Source organism: Taudactylus pleione, unplaced genomic scaffold (assembly GCF_031769625.1).
Source record: "Taudactylus pleione unplaced genomic scaffold, aTauple2 ptg000305l, whole genome shotgun sequence".
NCBI classification, from domain to species: domain Eukaryota; kingdom Metazoa; phylum Chordata; class Amphibia; order Anura; family Myobatrachidae; genus Taudactylus; species Taudactylus pleione.
Window position 1 is genome coordinate 5649428 of NW_028284706.1, and position 23266 is coordinate 5672693.

The window sequence follows — 23266 nt, forward strand, 5'->3', positions numbered from 1 at the left end:
GTACTTTTTACTTGAATAATACTTTGTGCTTTGGAACCACATGTTCTAAGTCTGGAGTCTCTATTTACTGTATGACTGCGTACACAAACTAGCATCATCCTTAGAGGTTTATAGGTAGGATTTTAGAAGGTATAGGCAGGGGTATATAGAGGTTCAATTTCAGTATCGTTAAGTCTAATTAAACTGGAGAACAGTCAATATGTTGCCCGGGATTTAAGAGTTCCTGATCATGAATATGCCATGCATGCTTATTTTTCAATTGGCTCTAGTTTTTGAGATATGCATGTCTTTAATATTTATGAAAATTTTAATTAAACAATGTTAAAAATAGTTAAAAACATATTTTTTTAGTCTGATTAAATTTGATTAGTAAATTGTTATAAAAAGACAATTACATACATAAGTGTTAGGAAGCTATGAGAACATTCTTTGAGGATTTTCTTTTGTATTCTTGTTGCAGGCAGTCCCTCTGCAGACTCCAACAGTAATCGACCATCATGTGACGATCCCACCTTCCTTGATATCTTTCTTTCATTACCTGAATATCCTGGTGGAACCGTTCACCCCGTTCTTCGCTTAAATTTCCTAGATTGAATGGGAAGTGATCTAAATGGCTGTACAAAAAATGTACTGTAATACTCATGTTGGCACCTACTTTCTCAAAACATTTTAGCATGTTGTGGACTAATTCATGATAGTTGTCTGCCTTGTGATTGCCTAAAAAAATTTTGAATGACAGACATAACTCAGCCATGCTCCAGATTCGGTTTCAGTAATATATGTGGTAAAATTAGGTTCCCTCACCGGCTTCCATATCCGTGGGCCGTCAAAAATTCCTGCCTGTAATTTTTCAATACTACGAGATGGAAATGTTCGACAAATATATGTGAAACAATTGCCTGACTTGTCCAATGCTTTTACAAATTGTTTCATTAAACCCAGTTTGATATGGAGAGGCGGGAGTATGATTTTTTTTTCTGTCAATTAAGGGCTCATGAATGATGTTGGCCAGAGCTGTAACTAGACCTTTTGGTGCCCTGTGCCAGAATAAGCATTGGCGCCCCCCCATTTTTCAAATAGGGACATAACGCACCCAAAAAATGGGCATGGCCTCATGGGGAAGGGCCAGGGAAGAGATAGTGGAGGCCAGGTGTTGCTGCAGATGAATAAGAGGAAGGTAGGTGTGAGAATGATAATAAACAGAACATTGACAGGCCTGAACAGCGCCCCTTGTCCTGCAGTGCCCTGTTCTATGACACAGGCCACACTACCCTAGTTACTGCCTGATGTTGGCTTCTCCTACAGCTATAACTTCTCTTGGAGGCCATACGGTTTGCTGCCAGTGGTTTTGTTTTGCACGACTATCCCATAAGCATATGTGACAAAGATACTTGGTATATCCACTTTGCTGCCCAAGAAGAAAGATTCCCATTTTTAAGTCAACACAGACCACTGATGCTGAGAATAAGCAATTAATTAAGAGTAACTTCATATTTTCATACTTTTCATTAAGTTTTGTTGAATGACCAATAGGAATCGACGCAAATTTATTCCCATATTCTCAGTAATATGCATATTTAAGCTCCTTTTAGAACTATCCATAAAGAGTCACCAGTCTTCTGCTCGATGTTCTGGTAAGCCCATCATCTGGAGAAGTTCCGCAATATATTGTTGCAATACACAAGATTGTTATCTTGGCTAAAGAACGGCAGTATGGCTTGCTCTCTATTTCGATACGACGTTATAGTAACATCCGGCTCAAGACAGTGCTTTTCTTGAAGTCTGGATGCTAAAGCTCAGCTCCTTTTTTTTTGATAACTTCAAGTCACAAATTAAATTGTTTAGTTCCTTTTGAGAAAATTTGTTTGGAGTAGAGGAACTTTCTTCAAACTCACTTTCATCTGTGTTGTCACTTGCACTGGATGAAATTAATATTTCCACACCATCACATTCAACTTTGCACACATAACTGAATGATGGTACAGGTAAATCTTCACTATGCGGTATCGGTTGTTTTGCAGAATTCATACTTGAGTATTCCCATTTGCGTTTCTTAAATCGATTCATACCCTTCACATTTAGAGCACAAAAATAGCAGTCACTCATGTGATCTTTTGGCTCCCACCACATCATAGATATGCCGATATTAAGTCCTCTTCAATCACCTCTAGTCCAATTGCAGAGTGCTTACATGCAGGTTTTGCAAACTTTGTGAGGCACCCAAATCTTGTCTTGCTGGCTTATGTGACATCCAGAATAAGCCTGATATGCTTGTTTTACAAATACAGTTATATTTTTTCTTCTTTTACAACACTATATTAGCCACAAATATAACAAAAAACATCAGGGTTGTTAGTACACCTTCGCCGAGTAGAACTAATTTTTATAGCAAAAACGTTTTGTTTCACACATTCAGTGCTAACTCCCAACAAAATCCGAGGATGTACTGAACAAAACAAGCCCTAACAGTGGGCAATTGGTTGTGTGAACAAAGGTACAGAAGGTGTGCCAACTGCGTCACTCGGTCAACTCCATTGCTCCTCCCTGTATGCTGGATGGAGGCATGGCTGTGGTCTGTGGAAGTCCCAGCAGGCTCAGCAGCATTAGTGAGGAGATTTGAATGCGTTATGTGTCTCAAATGTGACTACCTTGTACGTTATTACAAATAAAACAAATTCTTGTTATTGTTGAAAGAGGGTAGTTGTTAAAAAAGCAAAACTAAGTCAATTACGTTAAGTAAAGCAGGCCTAAACTAGTAAGGTACTTCAAATGGAGAAAATAATAGAATTTTCTAAATTTTCTTTAATTTGAAAACTGGAGCCAATTCAGCTATAGCGAAGATCTAATGCAAAAATGGGACCTGCAATTACTCTCAAACCAATCTTAAATCCTTGGCAAGAAAAAAAATATATATATATTTTGTTACCCGATGTTCTCTATATATATGGGAAAAGTGACTGTTCAGCCATGGCCAAAAGTTTTGAGAATGACACAAGTATTGGTTTTCACAAAGTTTGCTGCTTCAGTGTTTTTAGACCTTTTTGTCAGATGTTCCTATGGTATACTGAAGTAAAATTACAAGCATTTCATAAGTGTCAAGGGCTTTTATTGATAATTACATTAAGTTTATGCAAAGTGTCAATATTTTCAGCTTTCATCCTTCTTTTTCAGGACCTCTGCAATTCACCCTGGCATGCTGTCAATCAACTTCTGGGTCACATACTGACTGATGGCTGCCCATTCTTGCCTAATCAATGCTTGGAGTTTGTCAGAATTTGTGGGTTTTTGTTTGTCTGCCCGCCTCTTTAGGATTGACCACAAGTTCTCAATGGAATTAAGGCCTTGGGAGTTTCCTGGCTATGGACTCAAAATTTTGATGTTTTGTTCCCCGAGCCACTTAGTTATCACTTTTGCCTTATGGCAAGGTGCTCTATCATGCTGGAAAAAGCATTGTTCATCACCAAAATGTTCTTGGATGGTTGGGAGAAGTTGCTCTTGGAGGATATTTTGGTACCATTCTTTATTCATTGTTGTGTTCTTAGGCAAAATTGTGAGTGATCCCACTCCCTTGGCTGAGAAGGAACCCCACACATGAATGGTCTCAGGATGCTTTTTTTTGCTTCTACCATATGTCCTATCATTATAAACCAATGATATACCTATTATACAATCACCACTTGGTGCTAATAAGGATACAGGCTTTTTCCCTATGTCTCTCAAAATATCAGATATAAAGCCTCTTTCTTACAATTCATAAACAGAATATCAATTGATTACATTGAAGAAGCGTCTGGGTGAAGTTCAGCAAGTCTTCATATCCTGGCTTCAGGCGCTTGACACTGATTTCTTCTATGCAGAGATAGATGCCTTGGTGTACCACTGGAACAAATACTTAGATAAACATAGGGACAATGTGGAAAAATAATCTGTACCAAGGCCATACTAGTGATTATGCGTATATGTATGAGTTGAATAAATGTATGCAATTAGAGGTCTTGTTACCTTATTTATTGAATCACCCACCCTCATGTATATATATATATATATATATATATATATATATGTATTGAAATGTGCTATGTAACAAATGTTATTTTTTTTATTTGTCTTTGTGTTTGAAATGTAATTTCCTAATTAGCTACATCCCAAGAGTATAGTAAATGCCAATTATTTCCCAAATACTATGCTTTAGTGACCTGGTCAGATATATTTTGAAATGTTCTTATTTTCCAGGACATTTCTGATACCGTATATACTCGAGTATAAGCCGAGTTTTTGAGCACATTTTTTGTCCTGAAAAAGCCCCCCCTTGGCTTATACTTGAGTGACCAGGGCCGGTTCTCCCGTTACGCAGCTGAGTAGGGCACCACATATTGGAGGGCACCTCACTCAGCTGCGTATGAGGTGGGCCACGGTGCAGACTGTGTCTCTGTGACACAGATGTACCGCATGTGTAGCGCTCACTGGACGGAGTTCGGTCAGCACTACACAGTGCCAAACACACAACCGCCGCTGCCGGCAGATGTGTGTTTGTTGTAATTAGCAGCCGATGAGAGTCTGTCAGACTCTCATCGGTTGCTGCTGCTCCCACTGTAGGAGCCATCATCCGGCTCCCACAGTGGGTAATGGGAGATATACGTCATGATGTCATGACGTCTCTCTAATAATTCAAAGCGGCCGGAGGACCACGTCGGGACCAGAAGCGGGGTTGCAGGTAAGTGTTTTTATTTATTACGTCTCTCTCTACTGGGGGGGGCTACTACTGGGGGCAGTACCAGGGGGGATTACTACTGGGGGCACTACCAGGGGGAGATTACTACTGGGGGAATTACCAGGGGGGGATTGCTACTGGGGGCACTACCAGGGGGGATATTACTACTGGGGGCACTACCAGGGCGGTATTACTACTGGGGGCACTACCAGAGGGGATTACTACTGGGGGCAGTACCAGGGGTCATTACTTCTGAGGGCACTACCAGGGGGAATTACTTCTGGGGGCACTACCAGGGGGGATTACTACTGGGAGCACTACAGGGGGGGCTACTACTGGGGGCACTACAAGGGGGGGCTACTACTGGGAGCACTACAAGGGGGGCTACTACTGGGGGCAATTTTTTTATTTTTAAAATTTACCAGTAGCTGCTGCATTTCCCACCTTAGGCTTATACTCGAGTCAATAAGTTTTCCCAGTTTTTAGTGGTAAAATTAGGTACCTCAGCTTATATTCTGGTCGACTTATACTTGAGTATATATGGTACTTCAGTGCAGTTGCAACATGGGTGCTGTAGAGCAGTCCAACTCTAACAGAGGGGAGCCCAATAACATTGACTGTACCTCCAAATGCTGCTTCATATTGCTGGGAGTCTGCGGGAATGGTAAGCTCATTGGGGATCAGCTGTCTTCAAAATGGTGGCATTCCTAATGGGTCTACAAGGTGGTTTTACCAAGTGTCCCTGATTTCTTTGCCTTTGGGACAGCAGGGACACCAGAGCTCTGTGTGGGGACAAGTGGCAGCCACTGGTGGGCTCCAGTAAGGTGCATCCACTAAACATCAAGTTGGCCTTATGAAACAATTTGTTAGAGATCTAGATAAGGATTTGGCAGTCTTCATGACTTCTTCCCCAAGCTGTCAAAGATCAAAGCTGGTGTTTTTGGAGGACAACAGACTTAGAAGTTCCTACAGTGCAATGCTTGCTCAAAAGGAGAAAGCTGCTTAGACCAGTTTTATCGCAGTGGTACAGGGCTTCCTTGGTAATCACATGGCCAAAAACAATGTGGAAGTGGTTGAGAATTTGGTGAAGAACTTTAGCACAATGACTACCAAGCAATGGAGGCTACAGAGGTGGGGGAGGGGGGGCTGCAGCACAGTTCAAAATTCAAATAGGGGAGTCACACAAACTGCCAGTGAGTCCCAGCCAGTAATGTTTGGATTTGTTTGAAATGACAGTTGGTGTGACTCCCCAATTTGAATTTTGAACTTTGCAGCCCATGCTAGGCATGGAGCCACCATGTGCTGCCTACATCTCTACTGGTGTCCCACAGCCTCCTCCCACCAAATGTAGAACACAGATCCTGGAAGCACACAGCATTCTGCTGTAGTGCTATTTTCCCCTGTCATTTTCCTGCTGTCTCCCTTGACTACACTCCTGGCCCTTCACCTGATGTCACAAGGTCATATTGGCCATGGTGACTCCCCACTGGCCATCAGTATGGTTATGGTCAGGTAACTCGGGCCAGGGGAAACAAGTTTATGTCAGTTTGATACTAAACCCAGTGAATGCCATCTGCTGTTTCTTAGGAAACATTTGTTGCTTGTTTTCCCTTTCAAGAAAGCATCTTGCTAGTTGTGAACTTGTTATTTACTAGCGCCTGACTTTTTTGGTATATATACAGACAAATACTGTATATAATACACTTACCAGCCTGGTGCAGTGAGAGACACTTATCATTGTTCTGCACAATACCCTCCATTATTTTGTGAGGCAAATCCTTCACATTCTTTAGCTGGGATGGGTACGGGATGCTGGTGCTCAGGATCCTGGCAAATAAAATCCTGATGCCGGCATCCCGACAGCCTTAAGATACCGACACTTGTCGGTAGGTATCCTAACTCTCCCCCTCTTCCCAGGGATGCTGAGAGGGTGGGGAGCGGGTACAAATTACCTGGGCCTGGGCTTGCTGGAGGGGCCCTTAGGGGGATGGGGGCTGGTGCCATCCCCCCTTCATACAACAAAGCAGTAAAGCACTTGCTGCTGTGTGCTGGGTTACACTGGAAGACTGCTCACAGCTGCTAAGTAGCAGCCACAGCGTTCTCCTATGCCTGTGGGGGGAGTGATCACACTGATCATGCCCCCACTGGCTATGCGCCGGGCTAAGGGGCTCACAGCATCCCCTACCAGCGAGCAGTACAGCTATGCGGCTCTGCAAAAATGTTTTTTTATTATTTTCTAAGGTGGCGTAGCTACGCCTCCCAAGATTAGGCCACACCCCTTCTTCCCCCAGGCCTGGTGCTGCTCTCTGCACCCCTGCCTCTTCCTACCCTAACTCTAACCCTCCTTCCCAGGTGCCTGAACCTAATCTCTCCCTCTAATGCCTAAGACTAATCTCTCTCCCCCCATACCCTAAACCTAACCCTCCCCACCGATGCATAACCCTAGCACTCACCCTAGTGAGGATATTTCAGCTAATCCATACCTCCTAACCATTTGATATTTGTAGGACAGTCCCAATTTCAGAGGACTGTAGCGCCATCCCATGATCAGGGTATTTGTCATAATTTGTAGTAGATTGGGAGATATTTACATTAAAACACCATAAAATTGCATTTTTTTGTGAAGAATGCGTTTCTATGTCTACTTTGAGATGGCCAATCCACCACTGTGTCAAATCTACAACCCTCAGATCCAATTACCATTTGCCAGTGTTGGAAGGTATGGTTAAGTAACAAATTTAGTACCTGATTAAGAGATGTACAGTAAGTTCATCCGAGAATGAACAGACATCTATGAAGGTTAGGGGTCTGCGTCTGTGCAGGACCCATTCTACGCATGTGCAGAATGGGTCCTGTGATATTTGGGGGCATGCCTGGTTGCTGTTACCAGAAACGGGGCATGTCAACCCTATTTTCTGTAAGGGACATGGCCAGGGTCTGCTTCATTGGACGCAGATTCCTGACCTCTTGCGTGACCAGGCACTGGGCAGCCTGTTTGAAGCTTTAGCTCCTGCAGCCTGACCAAAGGAGTAACCAGTCGCGATGGTGTTCCCAGTCTGCTGCTTTGGTTGCAGTGCAGGGATCGTATATAAAGCAATGAGGTGACTGACAACTCCTTTTGCATTTGCATCTGAGATGGATGGATCTGCACAGCTGCTTGTGTGCAGCTCTTAAAATCTGTCCATCTCTTAAACAGGCCCGCTGTGCATTAATAAGAGGGGAATGATGGGGATAAAGGAGTATAATGCAGGGGGGAGTGAAATATGTTGCAATGTTTATGTCTATAACCAGGGCCGAAGCTAGGATATCTGTCACCCGGTGCAAGGCAGCAATTTTGCGCCCCCCTCCCTTCCCGTACCTGAATTTTGTCCTTGCTCCTCCATAAGGCAGTGCATTACTCAGACGTCCCTGGTATAGTGATTTACATTATTCCATACACCATAATGCCCATTACACATTATGCCACACTCTGTAATGCCTATTACCAAAGTGCCATTTACATATTTGCCCGACACCATTTTATGCCCCACAGTAATGCTTCTAATTACTTTATAATTACCTACTCGTTGCCATGGGGTTCCATGCTCGTTGCCATGGGGGTTTATGCTCAGCCAGGGGCATTTGAAGGGAGAAGATGCAGCTCTCAGCATCCTCTCCCTGCAGCACCAGCATTCCCGGCACTTCCGGGAACGCTGTGTGCATTGCGCTCTGCTAACAGACACTAGAGGTCCAGTAGGACCTCTATCATCTATCTCTTCCTTGGCGGTGGCCATTTTTTGAAGGCCGTTTTCAGCAGAGTCCATGCGGATGGCTAGTCCACATGGAATCTGCTGAAAATGGCCATCCAAAAATGGCCGCCGCCAAGAAAGAGACAGACACTAGAGGTCCAGTAAGGACCTCTAGCATTAGTCTCCTCTTCGGCGGCGGCCATTTTCAGATGGCAGAGCCTGCTTTTTCACACACCCCCGTAATCCCCTCCCGGTGCACGTGCACCTCTAGCCCCCCCCCCTAGTTGCGGCCCTGCTATAACTCTTCCAATATATAGTCAGTCAAACATGAGTGTGCAAGAATGAACCCTTTATTTACACCCAGTAAGATTATCATTATGCAGAGAAAATCATACAAATAGAACTTCCCAAGCATGGTGTTTTCATGTTCTAGTCACATATTCGACAACAGCTCAGTGGACACATAAACTACATATACTGTAACATAAAGAAGTTAATTGTATACTCAAAAAAAGACTAATAGAATATATACTTAGAGTACATTAATCATACTTATTATGTAATAGTTGACTACGATTATGCTTTTATGTTTGGATAGTTTTGATTGTTAAGTATTGTTACCAGCAATTCAATACTCATTTATGGGAATGCTGCTACAGCTAATATACTGTAGAAAATAAAATAACAGTATGTTCTATTTTTAGATACTGTAGATGTTAAACACTACTTCAGTTTTAAGTGTCAGGATCAATACACTTGGTCAGCAGAAAATTATTATGGTTTTTGTGCCCCATGATATGTGTATTCAAGAAACCATTCTGTGGACGCACAAGTTTTGATGCATATCTTCAATTTTTCTTTATGTCTACCATTTACTAGGCATATTTTATTGCATTGCTTAGTGAGAAAAAGTATATTAAAGGTCTGGTTGTTGATGTTCAGGAATTTGAGCATGTGCAGAATGGGTCTACGATTCCGCACGTAGTCTGGCAGCAGACTGTCAGTGATTGACATTCTGCCGCCATTTCTGGGTGGGGAGGGGGTGGTTATAGACCTCCGTTTCTCAAAACGGAGATGTGTTGCCATAATTGGGAGGAGTTGGAATCATAAATCCGCAGCTGAATCACCCCCTAAGCCAATAATTGTCAAACAATTTATCATGTTTACTGTTGCACTCCTATTAACAGATTTTTAATGTATTGTGTTTATTACTTTATAATATTGCATGACATTTCCATTGATTTGCTAATATGTGCTGAATAATGTAGATTATAACTCTTTTCCATTTATACAAAGAATATAGGGAGATTAGAAAAAAGAAAATTTGTCCAATAACAAATGATAGCTCCATGTACACTTTGGGGCATTTTGTCATTCAATATTACACCAATATTTTGTGAATCTATAAAGTCCAAATTATTTGTGTGTGGGGGGGAGGGAGGGGTTCAAAGGAGGTCTACCAAGCTTAAGATGGTGTCAGCAGAGGCAGTCCTATGGTTTTCAAGTGATCCCCATCCATTACAGCCATAATTGCTAATTATGCTTATAACAAGCAAAATTATGCTTGCCATTTTTCAGGTTCACATTTTTTTGCCCTGCAGCAGGTTGCATTTTTCTATTTGCCATTTTTTTCTTTTTGCACGTGCACATCTGATGTCACCTTAGGATGCTGATCACATAATGAGTACAAATCTCACCCACATGTTACAGCTGCATGATTTGATATGAATTAACATGGGGAAGGGAGACAGATACAGCTGACCTGATTGCACAGGAAGTATCACCTGATGCTGGTGCTGACCTGAGCTTGTAAAATTGACACATGGGCTAAATGAATGCTGGTATATAAAAACGCATAAAAACTGAATGCAACAAACTACAAATGCAGAAGCCCTCGCCTTCCAAGCAAGATGTATTAATTCACCAGGACAGGGCTTTCTTGCAAGCTCTATCCCAGCATCTCCTGATTAATGATAAATTCTGGCAATATATCTGACTACACGAAGCAGTTGGCCAAATTTTCATACCACAGTCGCATTTAAATTGCAGATTGTGATAAATATGCCCCTTTGCATGAAATGTTTCTATAGCTTCTTTTGCTTTATACATAGGGAAGACAAACTAATGACTTTATTACATCATAAAATAACCATAACTTCTAATGTATGTCAACAGTAGCTTTCATAAAATTAAATGTAAGCTGTTAATATACCCTTTAGAAAGAAAGAATATGGCAGTCCTCTATAATTCCACACGTTGAGATGTCAAAAACAGTAAGAAGACTTGTGGCATTCAAGATAACACAATGTTAGTAGTTAGGGCAGCTCTGGGAAAGTCCACCTGGACTTAGGTCGATGATCTCTCTCGTGCTTCTGGTAATTACTGATGCTGTAGAAGCTGATGTGAATGTAGAGCACTTGTTTCCCGCACCGGCTGTGTTGTTATGAACTGGATTGGGGCAGTTGGTCCCCGGATTTTCGGTGTTTGGAGTTGTGTTTACAGTAGTTTGGTTACTAATATGTTCAGCTTCTCCACCACCGATATGAATTATGAGTGCATTAGGGGAAATTAAGTTTGTGGTTTTAAAGTAGATTTTACTAGCACGAGTAGTCTTTATTTTTATATTAACAGTTATAATATCCCTAATTTCTAGGCTTTTTACCTCTTTATTGTCTATTAATTGTGATAAAAAACGGACACTTATTTTACTTCTGCTTTGTACAGCTGTGACAGCTATGTCTTGTTTGGGATAACTATGTATTTTTGGAATCACAATTATTTGTATAGATGTGTTAGTGCATGGTTCCTTAAAAACGGGGGTTGTAATGCCTGTAGAATCTCTGTATGTGGAGAGTTCAGGGCTGGTTGCTATGGTGGTGGTTTCTGGGGAGGTGGAAATGGTGGTCATTTTGGGGTCTGTGGTAGTATTGGTCATTTTAGATGTGGTGGAGGTTTCAGAGGGGGTTGTGTTTTCAGGGGTGGTGGTTGTCATGGTGCTAGTTACAGGGATGGTGGTGGAGGCTGTTGAGGTGCTGGGATCATGGGTAATTGCTGTTGTAGTACCAGTAGTTGAAGTGGTAGTGGGGGTAGTAAGTACAGGAGATAATTCTGCAAAAAAAGAAAATAAATAATTTAGAATAATATTTATATTTTGTGCAAAATATAAAATTATTGAAGTATTAATGCTTTAAAAATACAGAATTTTTTTCCAAATGTAAAATATGAGTAGCAGGACTAACATTTAGCTGCAAACATCCTGAGTTATCTTTATGTATAATTAATAAATTAGTGTACAAGTCATATCTGTTAAAAGTACTATATGCTACGCGTGTCCTGATAGTTACCACTGGGTGCATTCAAATTCGGTGAGCATTTCAGGGAGATAACAAGGGGGCATGGACATGTTGTGGTCATGGTGAGGTCAATGACTGCATCTGAAGATGCATTAACACTGCCCCCTGAAGCCATGTTCAGATGGGGAAATTGCAATTACATTGAGCAGCTGCAATCATCGACGGCGCATCCAATGGTTTAACCATTAGTGTGTCTTAATACACACAGCGGCAGATTTACGCCCCAGCTAGTTGGGCATCTCAGTGCAAAGACCACCAGTTGCTGCTGTAATGGCATGCACCTTTTATTCAGGCCAATTGAGCCTAAATCAAAGATTTATGGAACTTCAATGTTCACTTAAATCTCCGATATTTCTTTATCTGCACATGTGCAGGAACCATACTGTGCATGTGCAGATCTGGTCCTGTAATGTCAGCTGCAGTGCCCTGAAAGCCACAGCATATTTGACATGATAAGGGTGTTTTGGGTGGTGACAGGGAGCATTTTAAAAAATGGGGGGGGGGGGTGGGCCCCATTTTCTGGGTGTGCTGAAGCCAGTGGCTGCTTCCTTTGATGCAACTTCCCTCGCCACGATAGCATTATTTTGGTAGACATTGCAAGTATCCTGGGGTTTATTTAGATGTCTGATTGCCACCTGATGTTCACACAGTGGATCCAATGCTGCATCATTCAACGCAGTCATTGGATCACAGTGGGGATCTATTAATGCAATATTTCTCCTGCGACTTTTACTTATTTTAGCAAAGATGCAGCATCTGTGCGTTTACAATAAATCTTTCAATCTCGCCCATTGTCTGGGTATCACTTGTGATCACCAGACAATTTTACACCATGTTATGGAACACAAAAGTTTTCCATATATGGAAACAAGGCCACTACATGACCTACCATCTCCATAATAACAGCTGCCACTGTGTGGGCACTCATATTTCAAATAGGGGAATCCCCTCTTTCAAAGTATGTGGCCCATTACTATTGGCTATTGTCTGATAATCACCTATGATCATCAGGCAATATTACTCTGCAATTGACGTTTTCTGTATACCAAAATTACATATGTAATTGTGGGGTCATCCACATATGAAATAGGGGTATCCCATATTTCAAATGATGTGGCCACCTTATCAGCTACTGTCTGTTGATCATGATCACAAGACAATAACGCGCAGTGCTATGGGAAAAAAAATGTTTACATTGATGGATATCCCCCATACTAGCCCACATATGCATGTGGCTACCCAGCTGTGAAAGAGAGAATCTTCTTCTTTCAAACAATGTGCCTCTTTAGTAGTTATTGTCTGTTGGTTAATAGACAATAACTTTAAAAAGTACACAATAATTTTACACAGATGGGCAGATCTAAAGTCCAGATCTCCCCCATCTTGTTTCAAATAGAAATAGGTCCCCTAATTTAAATGTAGTAGATTATCTACTTAAAAAAAATGGTAGACTTCCAGGACTATATTATTCCTACATATAGTAAGAGTTTAAATTGATACAGGAAAAATTTGAAAAAATAAAAATGAAAAATACACTATCATTTTAGAGTGCAGATTTTTTTGGCCTAAACATACACATAGAAGGCTGCTGTTTGCTATTTTGGAAAGGTTGGATTAATGTTGAAATATGAACTACAAAGTAGGGGTGTGCATCGGCCACTTTTCGTGTTTTGTGTTTTGGCTTTGGATCTGGATCTTTCTTTGTGTTTTGGATCTGGATTGGTTTTGCCAAAACCACCCTTCCGTGTTTTGTGTTTTGGTTTTGGATCTGTTTTTTTTTTTAAAAAAGCATAAAAACAGCTAAAATCACAGAAAAAGTTTTTTTTTTTATCCTACACTATTATTAACCTCAATATCATTAATTTCAACTCATTTCCAGTCTATTCTGCACACCTCACAAAATTGTTTTTAGCCCAAAAGGTAGCATCGAGATAGCTGGATGACTATGCTAAGCGACACAAGTGGGAGGCACAAACACGTGGCCCATCTAGGAGTGGCACTGCAGTGACAGAAAGGATGGCAGTTTGAAAAACTAGGACAAAAGAGTACATAATGCAAAGAAAAAAAATAGGTGCAAGATGGAATTGTCCTTGGGTCCTCCCATCAACCCTTATGTTGTATAAACAGGATATGCACACTTTAACAAACCAATCATTTCAGCACCAGGGTCTGCCACATGACTGTGGCTGAAATGTTTGGTTCGTTTGGGCCCCTACAAAACAAGCTGACAATTAATCTGTCCCTGCACAAACTGGCTCTACAGAGGCAATATGTCATCCTCATCCTCATCCACTGATTCCTCACCCTCTTCAGTGTTTTGTACATCTTCATCCTCACAGAGTATTAATTAGTCCATGCTGGAATCCACCACCACAGTTCCCTCTGTGCTTTCTGGAGGCTGGTCTTCCCAGAAGAATTGATAATTCATTTTGATGAACATCATCTTCTCCACATTTTGTGGAAGTAACCTCCTATGCTTTCCCTGACAAGGCTGCACTAAAAACTCTTTTGGAGTACACACTGGAGCGGGGGCAACATTAGATAAAATAGAGTAAGTTTGTACAGAGGCCTCCAAATTGCCTCTTTTTCCTGCCAGTACATGTACAGTCTGACAAATGCCTACTTTGATGCTGTCACCGATGTAATACTCCACCATTCTTTCAATGGTGACAGTATCATATGCAGTGACAGTAGACATGTCAGAAATTGTTGCCAGGTCCTTCAGTCTGGACCAGATGTTCAAACTTGGTACTGCCTGCCCTGCATCACTGCCAGTGGATTGATTAGGATATCGTAGTTGTTTCTTGGCAGCCCTAGTTGCGGGAGAAAATTAAGAAGGAGCTGTTGAAGTGTCAAGTCCCACCTCAGCTGACAGTGTTTTCACCAGCAGGTCTTTGCACCTCTGCAGGCTCGTGTCCACTGGAAAGAGAGATACCACATAGGCTTTAAACCTGGGATCAAGCATGGTGGCCAAAATGTTGTGGTCTGATTGCAACAGATTGACCACCCTCAATCCTTGGAAAGCGAATCCTTGGAAAGCGAATGAAGGGCTTCATCCACAAGTCCCACATACTGAGTGGAATCGCTCCATCTTAGCTCCTCCTTCACTTTCTCCAGCTGCTTCTGCAAAAGCCTGATGAGGGAAATTACCTAACTCAAGCTGGCAGTCTCTGAACTGATTTCACCTGTGGCAAGTTCAAAGGGCTGGAGAACCTTGCACAACACGGGAATCATTCTCCACTGCACTTGAGTCAGGTGCATACCCCCTTTTTTACCTATGTCATAGGTGGATGTATAGGCTTGAATGGCCTTTTGCTGCTCCTCCATCCTCTGAAGCATATAGAGGGTTGATTTCTACCGCGTTACAACCTCTTGCTTCAGGTGATGGCGGGGCAGGTTAATGAGTGTTTTGTGGTGCTCCAGTCTTTGGCATGCAGTCACTGAATGGTGAAAGTGTCCCAAAATTTTTCGGGCCACCCAAAGCATCTCCTGCATACCCCTGTCATTTTTCCAAAAATTTCTGCACCACCAAATTTATTGTGCCCACACAATATTGGTGGCGTTGCCAGTTATCACAAATCCCCAGGATAGTCTAAGAGGGGTAAGCCATTGGGCGATGATTTCCCTCAGTTTCTCTAAGAGGTTGTTGGTGGTGTGCCTCTTATTGAAACTAGTGATACACAATGTAGCCTGACTTGGAACAAGTTGGCGTTTCTGAGATGCTGCTACTGGTGTTGCTGCTGTTGTTGCTGCATAAGGTGATGCATCTACCCAGTGGGCTGTCACAGTAATATAGTCGTTAGTCTGCCCTCTTTCACTTACAACCGCATTTTTTAGGACACTGAGAACACTTTTTCTGACGTCTCTGTTCATTCTCGGTATTGCCTGCCTAGTGAAGTGGAATCTAGACAGGATTTGGTACAGGGGACACGCTACCTCCATCAATTGTCTAAATTCCACTGCACTAACGGTGGATACCGGATGCACTTCTAAAACCAACATAGCTGTCAAGGCCTCAGTTATCTGCTTTGCAACAGGATGACTGCTGTCATACTTCATCCTCCTCACAATGGACTGTTGGATGTTCAATTGCTTAGTAAAAGAAGTAGTGGTGTTCCAACTTCCTCTCTAGGATGATGAACGACTCCCAGCAGCAACAGATGCAGTGGCAGCAGTAGGCAGGGCCGAATTTACCATTAACCAACCTAGGTACCCACCTAGGTACCATCAAGGTTTCAAGGGGCCCATTGCCGGGACCCCCTACCTCTAGAAATCTGGCCCTGGAGTGACCTTTGTTCGAAGTTGAACTGCTGCTGCTGGCACGCAAAGCAGCATCAGCATCATGGTCCAGGGCCCTGCCCCTAGCCTGCCCCTTCTAACCAATCCCCAAGCAGCCTACACTGCTGCACCCAGCCCTCCCCCACAGTGTGACAAGCAGCCTCCTCCTCCCTCCCTCTCTCCCCTCCCAGCATAGCGAGCAGCCTTTCGCCCCCACCCCCGCCCTCCGTAGTATAGGAGGCAGCCTTCCCCCTCCGCACTGCCACCTTCCGCCGCCCCCCAACAGCATAGCAAGCAAGTTCCGCTGATTTTTCCAAAAATTAACTATTTAAATCAGACTTTAACTGCGAGAAATAAGACTCAGTGATTTCTATAGAAACCTCTGAATCCTATTTTTAGTCCCCTAATTTAATAACAAAACCTGCAGGAAAACTCAGCGCTGTGTTTATTTTTTTTTTTAAAAAGCCCTCCTACATTTGGATTCCCCCCTTAAGAGAGGGGGGTCTGAGAGCCCACCCATGTATGGGAGGACCTCCCATGTTTTCCAACTTCTCCTTTTCCTTGGCCTACAGTACTTGTTACTAGTGAGCAGGATCCTTCATCACATTCTGTTTTGATTGAGCCATAATTATTTGACACATGTAAGTAAATGGATCCACAATATATGATATATTTAAATTGAATAACTTAATTAATTTTCTCTTCCTCCACGGACAGAAAAAACAAGGGACTTGTTTGGGAATCTGAATAACTCACATGCTCTGCTTCTTTCCCTGCACATGCGCAATGCATAAGATTCCAGTTGGTCAACACATTTGTGATAAGTATAAATAATATCACATGCCGAAAATAGTTCTGCAACTCACAGTGGTTTTCGTAATGCAATTTTGCCCATAAATCTTTTGCTACATTCCGCCAATTATTTTTTTTACGCATTGTGAAACAATAATAGGACTGTTTTTGCAAGATAATACATACTATAGGCCCCAGAGTCCAAGGGGTAAATTTACTAAAGTGAGAGTTTTTAGAAGTGAGTTTTAGAAGAAATGTTGCCCATAGCAACCAATCACATTCTATTTAACTTTTACTAGCACCTTCTGTAAGATAATAGCTAGAATCTGATTGGTTGCTATGGACAACAACTCTTCTAAAACTCACTTCGAAAAACTCTCAATTAGTAAATTTACCCCCAAGTGTCTATTTTCAATTGGCAGAAAACACCAGTAAGCTAAGCCTACAAAAATGCAACACGAGTTTCTTCTTGGGAATGTGTACCCTCTCTCCCTTGGGAATGTGTGCCATAGGTCAGCTCTCTCTACCAAGCCTGTCACATCATTGCCAGGATGATACTCTTTTTTACCCTTGACACTAGTAAAACTTCTTAACTCCATAGTGACTATTGTATTTTTCCTGTGCCTGTCCAAGTCTCTGACTTGTTTCCCCCCACTGCATTCCATCAAAATGTCTTACAGAATCCAATTTAAAGTCTTTACCTACACTGAAAATATAATATGACAACCCCCTGCAAAATCGCTGGAAGCCAACTAGTACACAATCAGGAGCGAAAATGAATTAGACTGTGAAGAAGTAGGAAAAACTCTTGTACAGACAATTTAAAATGGACACTACAAACAACCAGTAATATACAGTAAATATTTAGCAAAAATAGAATATGCAACATATATAATAACACAGAAGTTAAGTTGAATTCAATTTAGACCAAAAACAAAAGCACAAAGAAATTATGCTAAAAAAAATATAAAATTTGTGTAATATGTAGTTTCATGCAATTTACGTTAATTATCCTAATAGCATAAGATAATATAAACTGTAGTGTGTATATTATGCTATTAGCATACATTAACTCTGCAGTACACTACAATAGGATTCCCTATGGTCTGACTAGGATTGTGTATTTGCACTTCTTCCTCATTTGGGAAAGGGGCTTTGTGATGAATAAGTCCCATCATTCTGAGTGTATTTTTTTCTGCCAAGCTGAGGATCATACATGGACTAAATAGGACACTCTCATGGATTTGTCCCGATTCATCTTCGTGGTTTTGCAAAACCACCCTCATGTTTTGGTTCTGAATTAAAAAAAAATTATTAAAAAAAATCTAACATCACGTAATTTAGACACATTTTTAAATCCGAGTTCCAAACTGACTGCAGAACCGAACTGGGATTTGAAACCCCTAAATTTGATTGTTGTCAGCTCTCCAGGAATCTGACCGGCATATCTCATATATATATATATATATATATCTCGCCTGATTCGGATCTGAAATCGAGGCAAAACGTCATTATCCCGCCTTCCGAGTCTCGCGGGTTTAGGATTCTATATAAGGTACCCGCGTCAGCGCCATTTTCTCACTCGGCTGTGGACAGTGAAGAGGGAGGGTGGGAGTTAGGGCTGGCTGGGCTGTGTAGTGTAGTGCAGTGTAGTGTTGTGCTGTGCTGTGCTACTGTTGTCCATAGGGGCTGTGTCCACTCCTCCAAAGTCCATAGGGGCTGGCTGTGTTGTGCAGTCAGTTGTCCATAGGGGCTGTGACCACTCCAAAGTCCTGTGCAGTGTGCCAGTCCTAAAGGGGTGCTGTAGTGTTGTCTAGGGGGTGCTCTGTCCATCAGGGGTGCTCCCCCAAAAGTGCAAAAAAATAAATATTTTTTCTGTGTTTGTGAATAGTGTGTGCAGTAGCCGCACGTGCATCATCAAAGTAGCGCCAAGCATGCACCTGTGTCATAAGTAAAGGGCCGGCTGGCTTGACTGTTAAAGGGTACTGTAACCCCCAAAGTGCACTCCAAACAAAATAAAAAAATATTTTCTGTGTTTGTGAATTGTGTGCACTGTGGCTGCACGTGCAACAACACAGGAGCAGCGCTAAGCGTGCGCCTGTGTCCCATAAGTAAAGGGCCGTCTGGCTTGTCCGTTAAAGGGTGCTGTAACCCCCAAAGGGTACTCCAAACAAAATAAAAAAATATTTTCTGTGTTTGTGAATTGTGTGCACTGTGGCTGCACGTGCATCAACAAAGGAGCAGCGCCAAGCGTGCGCCTGTGTCAGATAAGTAAAGAGCCGGCTGGCTCATTTCTTAAAGTGTAGTGTAACCCACAAAGTGCACTAGTCTCCAACAAAAATAAAAAAATTATTTTCTGTGTTTGTGTGCGCCTTAGCCGCACGTTTATATCAATATAACATAAATGGAGGACCAAACTTTCTCCAATAAAAATAAAATAGGGAAAGATCAAGAACCACTTCCTCCTAGTGCTGGAGCTGCTGCCACTAGTCATGACATAGACGATAACATGCCATCAACGTAGTCTGCCAAGGCCGTTGCCCAATGTCATAGTAGAGGGCACATACAATCCCAAATGACAAAGTTCAGGAAAATGACCTTAAAATAACATTTAAATCATCTGAGGATAAACGTAAACTTGCCAATATGCCATTTACTACACGGAGTGGCAAGGAACAGCTAAGGTCTTTCCCTATGTTCATGACTAGTGGTTCAGCTTCACATGACGATGGAAGCCCTCCTCCCGCTAAAAAAATCAAATTAGTTAACCTGGCAAAAGCACAGCGAAGAACTGTGCGTTCTAAGAAGATATCACAAATCCCCAAGCAGAGTCCATAGTGTGGTGGCGGTTGCGATGCCTGACCTTCCCAGCACTGGACGGGAAGAGGTGGCTCTTTCCATCATTTGCACGCCCCCTGCAAGTGCTGAAAGGAGCACCCACAGTCCACTTGCTGATATGCAAATTGAAGATGTCACTGTTGAAGTACAACAGGTTGAGGATACTGGTGTAGCTGGAGCTGAGGAGGAAGTTGGCGAGGAGATTCTGATGGTGATGTGGTTTGTTTAAATCAGGCTCTGGGGGAGACAGTTGTTGTCCATGGGATGAAAAAGCCCATCATGGTCATGCCTGGGCAGAAGACCAAACATTCCACCTCTTTGGTCTGGCAATGTTTCTATCCAAATCCGGACAACAACTGTCTTGCCATATGTACCGTATGTTAAGATGAAATAAGTAGGGGTAGGGACGTTAACCACCTAGGAACATCCTCCCTTATACGGCACCTGCAGCGCGTTCATAAAAAGTTACTGTCAAGTTCAGAAACTTTGGCTAAGACCGTAAGCAGTCCAGGGACACCTAAATCCCATTGTCCTGTTGTATCCAAGCGCCTGCAAACCACACCGTCAACTCCCTCCTCGTCAATTTCCTCCTTAGTCAGGATTGGAAGTAGTCCTGCAGGCGATGTCACTGGCATGACTGACTCTCCTATCCGGGATTCCTCCGGAGGATCCTGCATTGCTACGCCTACTGCTGCAACTGCTTCTGTTGCTGCTGCTGGTTGTGGTTTATCATCCCAGAGAGGAAGTAGGAACACCACTACTTTTACTAAACAATTGACCTTCCAACAGTCTTTTGCGAGGAGGATGAAGTACGACAGCAGTCATCCTGAAGCAAAACGTATAACTGAGGCCTTGACTGCTATGTTGGTGTTAGACGTGCATCCAGTATCCGCCATTAGTGCAGTGGGATTTAGAAAATTGATGGAGGTAGTGTGTCCCCGGTTCCAAATCCCGTCTAGATTCACTTTACTAGGCAGGCGATACCGAGTCTGTACAGAAATGTCAGAAAAAGTGTCCTCAGTGTCCTGAAAAATGCGGTTTTACCCAATGTCCACTTAACCAAGGACATGTGGACAAGTGGAACAGGGCAAACTAAGGACTATATGACTGTGACAGCCCACTGGGTAGATGTATCACCTTACGCAGCAACAACAGCAGCGTCACCAGTAGCAGCAGCTCAGAAATGCCAGCTCGTTCCAAGGCAGTCTACACTGTGTATCACCGGTTTCAGTAAGAGACACACCGCCAACAACCTCTTAGAGAAACTGAGGGAAATCATCGCCCAGTGGCTAACCCCACTTAGACTCTCCTGGGGATTTGTGATATCTGACAATGCCACCAATATTGTGCGGGCATTACATCTGGGCAAATTCCAGCACGTCCCATGTTTTGCTCACACAATAAACTTGGTGCTGTAGAATTTTCTGAAAAGCGACAGGGGCATGCAGGAGACGCTTTGGGTGGCCTGAAAAATTTCTGGCCACTTTCACCATTCAGCGAATGCGTGCCGAAGACTGGAGCGCCAGCAAACACTCTTGAACCTGCCCCACCATCACCTGAAGCAAGAGGTTGTGACGCGGTGGAACTCAACCCTCTATATGCTTCAGAGGATGGAGGAGCAGCAAAAGGCCATTCAAGCCTATACATCCACCTATGACATAGGCAAAAGAGGGGGTATGCAGCTGACTCAAGCACATTGGAGTTCCGTGTTGTGCAAGGTTCTCCAGCCCCTTCGAACTTGCCACACGTGAAGTCAGTTCAGACACTGCCAGCTTGAGTCAGGTCATTCCCCTCATCAAGCTTTTGCAGAAGCAGCTGGAGAAAGTGAAGGAGGAGCTAAGACTGAGCGATTCCGCTCGGCATGTGGGACTTGTCGATGAAGCCCTTCATTCACTTTGCCAGGATTCCAGGGTTGTCAATCTGTTGAAATCAGACCAGTACATTTTGGCCACCATGCTCGATCCTAGGTTTATAGCCTATGTGGTGTCTCTCTTTCCGTCCGACACAAGCCTGAAGAGGTGCAAAGACCTGCTGGTGAAAACACTGTCAGCTGAAGCAGAACGTGACACGTCAACAGCTCCTTCTTCATTTTCTCCTGCAAATGGGGCTGCCAGAAAAAAACTTAGGTATCTTAAGCAACCCACTGGCGGTGATGCAGGGCAGGCAGGACCAAGTTTGGACATCTGGTCCGGACTGAAGGACCTGGCGACAATTTCTGACATGTCTACTGTCACTGCATATGATACTGTCACCATTGACAGAATGGTGGAGGATTACATCGGTGACAGCATCCAAGTAGGCATGTCAGACAGTCCGTACCTGTACTGGCAGGAAAAAGAGGCAATTTGGAGGCCTGTGTACAAACTGGCTCTATTTTACCTGAGTTGCCCCCCCTCCAGTGTGTACTCTGAAAGAGTGTTTAGTGCAGCCTGGAACCTTGTCAGCGAAAGGCATAGGAGGTTGCTTCCACAAAATGTGGAGAAGATGATATTCATAAAAATTAATTATCAACTCTTCCAGGGAGACCAGCCTCCAGAACGTGCAGAGGGACCTGTGGTGGTGGGTTCCAGCAGGGACGAATTTATACTCTGTGAGGATGAGGATGTACACAACACTGAAGAGGGTGAGGAATCGGTGGATGAGGAGGATGAGGACAACATCTTGCCTCCGTAGAGCCAGTTTGTGCAGGGACAGATTAATTGCCAGCTTGTTTTGTGGGGGCCCAAATGAACCAATCAGTTCAGCCACAGTCGTGTGGAAGACCCTGGCGCTGAAATGATTGGTTTGATAAAGTGTGCATGTCCTGTTTATACAACATTAGGGTGGGTGGGAGGTCCCAAGGACAATTCCATCTTGCACCTCTTTTTTTCTTTGCATTATGTACTGTTTAGGGCCTAGTTTTTCAAACTGCCATCCTGTCTGCCACTGCAGTGTCACTCCTAATTGGGCCACGTATTTGTGCCACCCACTCGTGTCGCTTAGCATAGTCATCCAGCTACCTCGGTGCAACCTTTTGGACATAAAAACACTATTGTGAGGTGTTAAGAATAGACTGGAAATGAGTGGAAATTAAGGTTATTGAGGTTAATAATAGCATAGGTGCAGAAAAACCCACAAATTCTGTGATTTTAGCTGTTTTTATGCTTTTTTAAAAAAAAAATACAGATCCAAAACACAAAACCCAGAACCCAAAACACGGAAGGGTGGTTTTGGCAAAACCAATCCAGATCCAAAACACGAAGAAAGATCCAGATCCAAAACCAAAACACAAAACAAGAAAAGTGGCCAGTGCACACCCCTAATAAAAACACAGTTTTTATATCAAAACTCTGGAGCATGACAGGGAGAATGATAGGGAAGGGTTTATGACTGGGGAGGCTCTGCTTACCCGGACTGCACTTCCCTGCATAATACCAATATATTGTATTGTTTTTCACTGCATAATTCATTGCTTTTTTCAAGATCAAAACATTTAGGGCCAGGGGTGATACCAATGTATGCACAGTTCAGTGAGCTCTACAGAATTTATGTTGTTGTGTATGAAAGAGTTGGCAATAGGAATGGTG

The 23266-nt window shown here is 42.9% G+C and overlaps 1 long non-coding RNA gene across 1 annotated transcript in view; it reads right to left on the bottom strand.

Annotated features, from left to right (window-relative positions):
- Positions 1–8767: 8767 nt before the first annotated feature.
- The window catches only part of LOC148511543 (uncharacterized), a 58163-nt gene continuing 43664 nt past the window's right edge, over positions 8768–23266 (bottom strand). The window contains exon 3 of the long non-coding RNA XR_015868719.1: positions 8768–11547. This is a non-coding gene — a long non-coding RNA (uncharacterized LOC148511543). The remainder of the gene's footprint in view (positions 11548–23266) is intronic.